Below are 9,854 nucleotides of genomic sequence, written 5' to 3' on the forward strand. Positions count from 1 at the left end.
TCCTCGGTCATGTCCAAGGCACCAAAGCCGGCTAATGAGCCAACAATCGATAAGTAAAACTTGAATTGTACTGCTTCTTACTGTCCGATAACATCAACTTAGAAGCTTGTTGTGTGTTCTATTGTGTTGCTTTTAGTGTCTCCGCATACCGCAGCACGGATCATAAGTTTGCAGACGATGTAGGTAACCGTTTCAGAGAGAAATGAAAAATTCTGTGTCATATTGTTTAAAGCAGGTTGCTCTAAATGCCCAGTGGATCTGATTCCCTTGATACATTTTAAACAAACTCGGAATGGGAAAGACAAAGTTCTGCTTATTCATGTAGTCTGGAAAGTTGATATATCTTAGACAGTAAAATATGATGGTTAAAGATGTCCACTGAGTATTTCCATGTACACTGAAATTAGCTTTGAACAACAAATTATTAATTGGCCACCTACTCATGTCTCATTAGCTACTAAGATCTTTCACTGGTGAAGCAGGTGACGACGTTATTACCTCCATTAGAGGCTTCTGTAGTTTGCTGAGAATGATGTGAAATAATTGTGCCGTGTGATTTTCTGTGGAGTTTCAGAGTAAGTTCTATACTGGTGCAGGTCATTCATTCAGGCTGTTCTCATTCGAGGCAATCCTGGATTCTGAATCTCAAGATCCGGAAGATTAGAAACAGCAATACAACCTCTGTCTTCCTGGCTGTGCACTATTTCAAAGTGCTGAAGTTCACAGTCTCTTCTCATTGTGCAGTACTTGTAGATTATTGTAAATAGATTATCTGTTATATTTAGAACATCTCATTCTAAACTTTCTAAAGAATGGGACTTTTCTGTCATGACCACTTTTTGTGTGAGGTGATAAATACCAGAAATATGGTTGCATTTTGAGAAGCTAATGGTGACTGAGATTAGTGTCTGTGTAAATTAATGGAACTGGATTTTTCCCGAGGTCGGCGTTTTTCCCGAGGTCGGCGTTTTTCCCGAGGTCGTCGTTTTTCCTTAGGTCGACATTTTTCCCTGAGGTCGGCGTTTTTCCCCGAGGTCTGCGTTTTTCCCCGATGTCGGCGTTTTTCCCCCGAAGTCTGCGTTTTTCCCCTGAGGTCGGCGTTTTTTCAAGAGGTCTGCGTTTTTGCCCCGAGGTCAGATCGGCGTTTTGTTTCCTGAGGTCTAGAAATCTATCGATATATTGAAAATCGAAAGTATTTTCATGTATATCGAACTATACTGATATGTCTTGTCATCTTGAAACATATATCCGACCACTAGATATTGTTATTCATCGAGTTAGCGATATATTCCGATATATTTATTTATTTCGAGAATCGTTTTCGTAGAGGTCAGAATTATATTGAGACATCCATACATTTCAAATAATCGATTCATTTCTATATATCGATTTGTATCGAGGCTCAAATTCATACCGAGAAGTCGATTTATTTAGATATATCTGTCTATAATGAGTAGTCGTTGTATTTAGAGATATCGATTGATTTCGAAGTATCCGTTTCTGTCGACATATCGATATATTTTGATATACCGACACAATACGGGTTGTCTATATATTTCGAGGTATCTATGTCTTTCCATGTATAGGTGTACCTCAGATAGCGATTTATTTCGACATATCGATATATTTCGAGATATCACTATATCTCAAGTAAACCATAAATTTCTAGATACCGGTTTTTTTAGAGAATTTTTATATTATGAGGTATCGATATATTTCGAGATATCGATGTTCCTAGAACGCGAACTATATCGGTACCTCGAATTACTACGAGGTATCGATCCGTTTCGTTCGTCGAAATGCGCCTAGATGTCGATACATTTCGTTATTTCGAATCATTTCGATGTGTCGGTTGATTTGGATGTGTTGATTTACTTCGAGGTATCGATTTATCTCCGGGTCTCGATTTATTTCGTGGTTTCGATTTATTTCGAGGTGGCGATTTATTTCGAGGTGTTGATTTATTTCGAGGTGTCGATGTAATTCGAGTGACAATATATTTCGATATTACTTGTCGACTGCATCAGCTTAGAACCTATTTCGTACAGAGTGGTGCGACTGCATACCTCAGCATGCGACATTAATTGCCAGACGATAAATGTAAACGTTTCCGAGAGAAAAGCGTCCATTCTGACGATATCCCATTTCGTCATTAGGAAAACCAATGTAGAAAACGTAAGGTTTTCTTCGCTTTTTACTACACATTAACACTCCTCGCATTTTCCCGTATGGTGTGGCTACCGGACCTCGGTCGTGCAAAATCGCAAGGTCCTATGTCAACTACAAGGCAGCAAATAAGGCTTATAATTGAATTTTCAATATCTAAAACAAGACAGACACTGCTCCTTACTTGTCGACTCCATCAACTTAAGCTTCTATTTCGTACAGAGTGGTGCCACTGCATACCTCAGCAGGCGACATTGATTGCCAGACGATGAATGTAAACGTTTCCGAGAGAAAAGCGTCCGATGTGACGAACTGGTACTACGTCAAACAAATGACGAAAACGTTAGGATTTCTTCGGTTTTTCTGCCACTCAAAGTGCTGCCAAGTTTCACCCCACCCCCTCCGAACCCTCCCCAGTCGTGGCTATCAGCTGGTGTGATAGAAATGGATACAGGAAAGTAATAACGTTCCATGAAATCCGATTCAAAGGACGTTCAAGGGAAAATGTTCCAGGCGGTTTATTTCCATTAAGACACGCATACTGGGCATCTACAATGCCACATCTGCCAGATCGTTTCTATTGTCAGCAGTGGAAAACAAAACTGTACTGAAGAAGCCATAGTGAGAGGCGGTTTTTGGTAGACGAAATAATAGGCAGCTTAAAACAGTGTGCCCGACCGAGACTCGAACACGGGACCTTTGCCTTTCGCGGGCAAGTGCTCTACCATCTGAGCTACCGAAGCACGACTCATGCCCGGTACTCACAGCTTTACTTCTGCCCGTATCTGTCTCCTACCTTCCAAACTTTACAAAAGCTCTCCTGCGAACCTTGCAGAACTAGCACTACTGAAAGAAAGGATATTGCGGAGACATGGCTTAGCCACAGCCTGGGGGATGTTTCCAGAATGAGATCATCAGTCTGCAGCGGAGTGTGCGCTGATATGAAGCTTCCTCGCAGATTAAAACTGTGTGCCCGACCGAGACTCGAACTCGGGACCTTTGCCTTTCGCGGACAAGTGCTCTACCATCTGAGCTACCGAAGCACTATTCACGCCCGGTACTCACAACTTTCTTTCAGGAGCGCTAGTTATGCAAGGTTCGCAGAAGAGCTTCTGTAAAGTTTGGAAGGTAGGAGACGGATACTGGCAGAAGTAAAGCTGTGAGTACCGGGCGTGAGTCGTGCTTCGGTAGCTCAGATGGTAGAGCACTTGCCCGCGAAAGGCAAAGGTCCCGAGTTCGAGTCTCGGTCGGGCACACAGTTTTAATCTGCCAGGAAGTTTCATATCAGCGCACACTCCGCTGCAGAATGAAAATCTCATTGTGGAAACATAAAATTTATCTGCCATTAACGTAAAATCTATTTTTCAGCTCACTGTAATAAAGACTCACTTCAGATATTATTGGACAATTAAAGAGAACTCAAACCGTTATTTTAATAGTATTCGTAGGTCCAATGCAGCATTTACCGTGGACAGTCCCTGAGCCTAGACTGTCAGTTTTATGTAAGCAGCACTACTTTAAAAAGCACTCCGTCTTCAGGCCACAAGTGGCCAATCAGGACCATCCGACCGCCACGTCATCCTCACTGAGGGTGGAGGAGGAGCTGGCTCTCCCACTTGTTGTGGTAGTTTCCTTTGACTGGAGCCGCTACTATTCGGTCGAGTATTTCCTCAATTGGCATCGCAAGGCTGAGTGCAACCCGAAAAATGGCAACAGCGCATGGCGGCCCGGATGGTCACCCATCCATGTGCCGACCACGCCCGACAGTGCTAAACTTCAGTGATCTGACGGGAACCGGTGTATCCACTGCAGCAAGGCCGTGGGCCCTACCACATTTACATGATATTTTTGATCGTAGATCAGGTCCGATGGCTCGAAAGAATGGACGTTTACCATGTTATGCACATTTATATTTTCACTACGTCGACACAGCTGGTCCAATTTCGACCACAGGTGATGGTAGCTATAATGATCGTGCCAAGCATCCCGTGTACATTAGTTGCACTCAAGTGCGTGGGCATCACAGCATTCATGACATTTAAATTTGTTACTTCTTTGCTACTATATTCGCAATAAATTTCGCAGACATAAGACGCTGAATGTACCTACAAAATTATATCATTGTACGACACATGTTTCAGGAGATACGTCATAAAAACTCAGGACAAGGCCAGACGCTGCATAGTACGGGCGTGGACGCACAGCTGTAAATAAACGCCTGGTCAACGCCAAGCTTTTCCGCTAGTCATCTATAAAGATAAAAAAATCCCCAAAATTGTCCACCAGCGTATTTTTCAAAAACCTTTATTTCGTCATCCATTATTTTCCTGTAAAAATCGAAAATACCGTCCATCATTGTGTTTTTAAAAATCGTCTCTTATTGTCATCTATTTTTATGTATTTTAAGCCATCTATCGCTTGTGTAACATGTGGCTACAAGTCCATTCCCTTTATGGGGGAATCGAAATAATACACAACGGAAAAACGTGTGGGTCAATTTCTTCCTCATTTTTCGGAACTTCTGATAATAGTAAATCGTTGGCTTTTTGAGAGCGTGGTAGGTAGATACAAGAGATTAGTGTAAGATTAGAATTTGGGTCAGATACAGTGCCAGGAAGTTCTGTTTCTATCTGGCTACCTTCGGAGTACTTCACCATCTACTAAGTGATGCGTTTCAATGTGAATGGTGTGTTCTGTCCTAGGTCTACCCTTCACTGCACAATGCTGTTCCTTCGATGCTATTAAAACCAGGATGTTATCAAAATATATGCACAGTGGCAGACTGGAGACTGCAGAAATATTTCCAGTGGAGGGGAGTGCGGGAGGAGCGTCGGGGCTGGAGTGCATGATTCTGAAACTGGCACTCTGTGTACAAATCAGCTGGTCAGTTACGAGATGCAACAAGCTGCAAGAGCCTAACTCTATAAGCCCTAAAACTGGTCAAAGCTAAGGTTTAGCAGTATTGTGGAGAAGTCTTATCTGGAAGAGTATGAGTATACTGTAACGAATAAAAACTCTTTACTCCAGATTCCAGGGACGGTTGGGGGCGATGGGTGAAAGTGCCCCTTTGCCTCTCCTCCCCTCCCCACCTCCTCCCCCTCGAGGACGCCAATGGCTGGCCCGTTCATTTTGAGAACATCAGAGCTGCAGTAATCTTTCTGAGAAACTGTTCTAGATGTGAAACTTCCTGGCAGATTAAAACTGTGTGCCCGACCGCGACTCGAACTCGGGACCTTTGCCTATCGCGGCAAGTGCTCTACCAACTGAGCTACCGAAGCACGACTCTCGCCCGGTACTCACAGCTTTACTTTTGCCAGTACCCGTCTGCTACCTTCTAAACATTACAGAAGCTCTTCTGCGAAACATGCAGAACTAGCACTCCCGAAAGAAAGGATACTGTGGAGACATGGCTTAGCCACAGCCTGGGGGATGTTTCCAGAATGAGATTTTCATTCTGCAGCGGAGTGTGCGCTGATATGAAACTTCCTGTCAGATTAAAACTGTGTGCCCGACCGAGACTCGAACTCGGGACCTTTGCCTATCGCGGCAAGTGCTCTACCAACTGAGCTACCGAAGCACGACTCTCGCCCGGTACTCACAGCTTTACTTTTGCCAGTACCCGTCTCCTACCTTCCAAACTTTACAGAAGCTCTTCTGCGAAACATGCAGAACTAGCACACCTGAAAGAAAGGATGCTGTGGAGACATGGCTTAGCCACAGCCTGGGGGATGTTTCCAGAATGAGATGTTCACTCTGCAGTGGAGTGTGCGCTGATATGAAACTTCCTCGCAGATTAAAACTGTGTGCCCGACCGAGACTCGAACTCGGGACCTTTGCCTTTCGCGGGCAAGTGCTCTACCAACTGAGCTACCGAAGCACGACTCTCGCCCGGTTGTCACAGCTTTACTTCTGCCAGTATCCGTCTGCTACCTTCCAAACTTTACAGAAGCTCTTCTGCGAAACATGCAGAACTAGCACTCCTGAAAGAAAGGATACTGTGGAGACATGGCTTAGCCACAGCCTGGGGGATGTTTCCAGAATGAGATTTTCACTCTGCAGCGGAGTGTGCGCTGATATGAAACTTCCTCGCAGATTAAAACTGTGTGCCCGACCGAGACTCGAACTCGGGACCTTTGCCTATCGCGGGCAAGTGCTCTACCAACTGAGCTACCGAAGCACGACTCTCGCCCGGTACTCACAGCTTTACTTTTGCCAGTATCCGTCTCCTACCTTCCAAACTTTACAGAAGCTCTTCTGCGAAACATGCAGAACTAGCACACCTGAAAGAAAGGATACTGTGGAGACATGGCTTAGCCACAGCCTGGGGGATGTTTCCAGAATGAGATTTTCACTCTGCAGCGGAGTGTGCGCTGATATGAAACTTCCTCGCAGATTAAAACTGTGTGCCCGACCGAGACTCGAACTCGGGACCTTTGCCTTTCGCGGGCAAGTGCTCTACCAACTGAGCTACCGAAGCACGACTCTCGCCCGGTACTCACAGCTTTACTTCTGCCAGTATCCGTCTGCTACCTTCCAATCTTTACAGAAGCTCTTCTGCGAAACATGCAGAACTAGCACTCCTGAAAGGAAGGATACTGTGGAGACATGGCTTAACCACAGCCTGGGGGATGTTTCCAGAATGAGATTTTCACTCTGCAGCGGAGTGTGCGCTGATATGAAACTTCCTCGCAGATTAAAACTGTGTGTCCGACCGAGACTCGAACTCGGGACCTTTGCCTTTCGCGGGCAAGTGCTCTACCAACTGAGCTACCGAAGCACGACTCTCGCCCGGTTGTCACAGCTTTACTTCTGCCAGTATCCGTCTGCTACCTTCCAATCTTTACAGAAGCTCTTCTGCGAAACATGCAGAACTAGCACTCCTGAAAGAAAGGAAACTGTGGAGACATGGCTTAGCCACAGCCTGGGGGATGTTTCCAGAATGAGATTTTCACTCTGCAGCAGAGTGTGCGCTGATATGAAACTTCCTGGCAGATGTCCTTGCCCGTCAATCTTACCACGCAGAACTCCAGTGGGAATGTCGGTTACCGCTGAAACAACTGGTTTTCGGCTCACTTTAACCTAATTGTTAAAGCCCGTCACAATTCTAGTTCTTGTAATAACCGATTTTCAGCCTTTTATTTACATTATTTCCTCTAGTAAACGTAGGAATAAAACAAAGATTTAAAAAATTTGACTTTCTCAGTTTCTTGATAAATGGAATCAACACGTTAAATTGAATACTTTTGTGATGACCGACAGCCGTCCAGAACGAAATTAGAATTATGTTAATAGCGTCAGCTGCTCACGGGTGTCGATATATATCAACGGGGACAGGTGACAATATGTGCCCCGTCTGGGACTAAAGCCCGGGATCTCCTGCTTACATGGCAGACGCTCTGTCCATCTGAGCCACCGAGGGCACAGACGATAGAGTGACTGCAGGGACTATCTCGCGCACGCCTCCCGCGAGACTCACATGCTCACCTTGTATGTCCACACACTACATTCGTAGTGTCCCACACCACCACACTCATTACTCGTGGAAGACATTCTTACCAAGTCCCGTGACAGTTCGGGGAATACGTGTGCATCTTCACAGAAGAAGGTCATGGCTGGTATTGCCAGAACCATATACGTATATGGATATGGTGTCTGTTCTTTCGGACATAATTTAAATTAAATAGTCAAATAAAACTTTCTCCGCTGTTCGCTGCTTCTCTCAAAATATGGCGAGTGCTTCTGTACTACAGAAAACTGCCAGTATTCTCCTACTGATTTTAGTTTTTAGAAGCTCTGCTCAGAAATTATATTGTAATCGGTTATCACAGCACTATGCGGGCGTTACGTATAGTCCAGCGATAAAGGGTGAAAACTTCGGCTGGAGAACTCTCTTTTTCGTTTTAATTTCTTTGTTTTCAAGGGCTACCAGCAGATAACGGCATACTCCGTAGACACAGGCAGCAGATCAGGCACTTTCTATTTTTATCCCGAAAATTTTAACTTTTTTCTTTGTATGATGTTGCAAGTTGACCAAATCAACCATTGTAATTCACTCGTACCGCATATCGTAAAATACTTCCAGATGGTGCCATTCTGTGTTACAACTGACGTTCGACAACAGCGAGAAACTGCGTCCAGTCTCTCGCACTGCTTGTATAACAGGCACAATATTGTCTCGGCAATGCTGGACCAATCCATTTGTTGCTCGTTTCTGTCAGCAGTGTTATTAAAGTGGCATACATCACTTTTCCCATTTTTTCTGTAATAACGCAGTATTTCAGAGCTATGGAAATCTTACGAATAAAAATTACTCGTCTTTTTTAAAAAAGGTTTACTTGAAAACTAAAAATTTTACTACGGCTGCTGTTGCTAATTGATATATCTGTTTTTACGTGGTTATCAGGAAAAAATAAAAAGATACTTGTTATAACCGAGAGCAAACAAATACCGAAAGACATCGGTTATTCAGAACTAAAATACCCATATTGTTTTAACTGATCGGTTTTTCTATCTCTAAACTGCAGTGTCGCCATAGAAAAGTGTGTCGTTCCATCATTGTCCATAGCAACTTTGAGATATGTAAGTGTTTATGCACAATATCGACAAATGGAAACACGAAGAGGTAATAAGCACCTGAGCGATAGAATTTATTTCACGGTCAGAAAAGTCGAGTGACAGACAAGACTAAATCACTGTAACAGAAATTATATGGAAATCTGTGTAAAGGAAAATTTCCAGTTCTTTCGTGGATTCCAAAATTGAAGCAAATTTCGGGACATCAAGGTGACATAGTCTTATATGGATAGTATTCCATGACTAACGTAATTGGCCCACATACTGTACTGATATACGGATAATATTACACGACTAACGTAATTTACCTGAAATAATTTACAAACATGTTACTATAACATTCGCTACTACTCATTGCGCTAATTCACCTTCAGCCATTAAGCGCAAGCGCAGATCTCAGTTATGATACGTGCGCCATCCAAAAATTTGTCAAGTTAGTAACTCAACACAACTACAAACGATCATTGTGTGCAAAATAAACCTCATAAGAAGAACATGACGGGTTTGAATCATTCCCACCGCATAGGATGAAAAATTCAGGCTCGCACACAAGACCACTTGAAAACTAACCAGAAATTCAGATTAGTTGTAGCTTCGGTGACAATCGCGTTTTTTACATTTCCCCCGTAAACTAGATAATTATGAAACGTTAGCAACTACTCTAAAATATCTGCGGCAACGGCCTTGCCCCGGAGGTTGCATCGGTTCACGTGAGATCACCGAAGTTAAGTGCGTTGTCGGGCGTGGTCGGCACTTGGATGGGTGGTCATCCAGGCCGCCATGCGCTCTTGCCATTTTTCGGGGTGCACTCAGCCTCGTGGTGCCAATCGAGGAGCTACTCGACCGAATAGTAGCGGCTCCGGTCAAAGAAAACCACCATAACGACTGGGAGAGCAGTGTGCTGACCCCACGCCCCTCCTGTTCGTATCCTCCACGGATCATGACGCAGCGGTCGGATGGTCCCGTCCCAGTAGGCCACTCGTGGACTGAAGACGGAGTGCTTACAAAGCAACTACTCTCCAGTGCATGGCCGTACTACTGAGACCTTGATGCCTGGCATCAACAACAGATGGCAGCACACGAGGTTGGCTTACGCCTACTGCCGAATTTTGCGA

At 44.3% G+C, this 9,854-nt stretch overlaps 1 non-coding gene across 1 annotated transcript; it reads right to left on the reverse strand.

Moving 5' to 3' along the window:
• Window positions 1-6,868: 6,868 nt before the first annotated feature.
• On the reverse strand, window positions 6,869-6,943 carry Trnas-cga (transfer RNA serine (anticodon CGA)). The gene has a single exon. It is a non-coding gene; the product is annotated as a tRNA-Ser (tRNA).
• Between the last annotated feature and the right edge of the window lie 2,911 nt (window positions 6,944-9,854).

This window comes from Schistocerca gregaria, chromosome 3, assembly GCF_023897955.1.
Source record: "Schistocerca gregaria isolate iqSchGreg1 chromosome 3, iqSchGreg1.2, whole genome shotgun sequence".
Taxonomy (NCBI): domain Eukaryota; kingdom Metazoa; phylum Arthropoda; class Insecta; order Orthoptera; family Acrididae; genus Schistocerca; species Schistocerca gregaria.